This window comes from Netta rufina (genome assembly GCF_964035555.1).
Source record: "Netta rufina genome assembly, chromosome: 2".
Lineage (NCBI taxonomy): Eukaryota > Metazoa > Chordata > Aves > Anseriformes > Anatidae > Netta > Netta rufina.
Genome location: NC_140124.1, coordinates 121,836,833 through 121,838,158, shown reverse-complemented (window position 1 = coordinate 121,838,158; position 1,326 = coordinate 121,836,833).

The following is a 1,326-nucleotide window of genomic DNA, read 5'->3' as shown; positions in this document are numbered from 1 at the left end:
GCTGACCTTTCCCTCCCCGGCCCCGCCCCCATGTCACGTGGGGGGGCGGGGAGGGAGGGGAGGGGAGCGGCAGTGCGCTGCCAGCGGCTTAAGTGGTGCCCGGGAGGGGGCAGTGCGCATGCGCAGGGCGCCTCCGTGCCCGCCTGGAGCCTTGCGGTGCGCATGCTCGGCGGGGACAGCTGGGGAGAGTTAATGGTGATGGGCTGCGCGCTACTGCGCATGTGCAGAGCGGGGGGGGGTGGGGAACAGGGCGCATGCGCGGGGAGCAACCAGTTGTGGCGGTTCACGTTCCAATCCCAATCCCACTCCCAGCCACAATCCCAATCCCAATCCTAATCCCAAACCTAGTCCCAGTTCCAGCCCCAATCCCAGCCAGCCCAAACCCTGAAGCCCCTCAGTTGAAGCACCTTTTCTGACAGGAGCCCCTGCTGTCAGTGCTGCCTCCCCTCCCTCCTCGTCGCCCTTAGCAGCAACGCCAAAATTCGGTGTGAGGGTGACCACGAGTTTAATGCTTGGTTAAACGCAGTGTTACGTGTGTGGCTGCTTTCACCTCATTAATAAAGCATGCAGGCCTTAATCACTGTAAACACAAGTTCAGCATGCATAGGTGGTTCCAGTAGCAGACAATCTTCAATAAACACCATTGCTCATCTGATGATGGGGAAAATCAAGCAATTATGGGCTTGAATGTGAAAATCTATCATTGTAATTCAAACACATAGAGTTTTGGGGAGATAATGCCTTAAATCCTGTACCATCTGTAATATAAACAGAGTAGTCTGGGCAAAGTGAAAGGTATATCACTTGCAGTCAGTTCCTTTTGCTACAGGGTGCACATCTATTTTTTCCTCACAAAGTAAGGAATGTCTTTTTTATTGTTTGTTCTTCCTTTAGCAATTACGCAAATTGATCCAAATAACTGGGTAAACAACCATTCTGCATGGAAATCTCAGGTTAGAGTGGATAATAATTTCTTACTATTGTCAAAAGTGAGCATTATACTGGACGTTACACAAAATTGGTGTAGTTATGACTTGAGTGCTCATGTATTCCACTGCAGTGCAGTCTGACAACCACCCATCAAGAAACATAGATGCTAGAGTCAAGAAGGAAACAACGAGGATGATGAAAGGTCTGGAAAATTGGTCTGAAGGAAAAGATTGAAAGAAATTACTTTAGTTGGGCTAGAAGAGAGAGTGAGGGTTGACGTGAAGACGGTCATCAAATATTTTTATGTATGAAAGAGAAAGTAATAATTTTTTTTGTGGGTTTTTTTTTTTTTTTTTGAGCATCACAAAATAAAAGGGATTTAAACTATATGTGTAA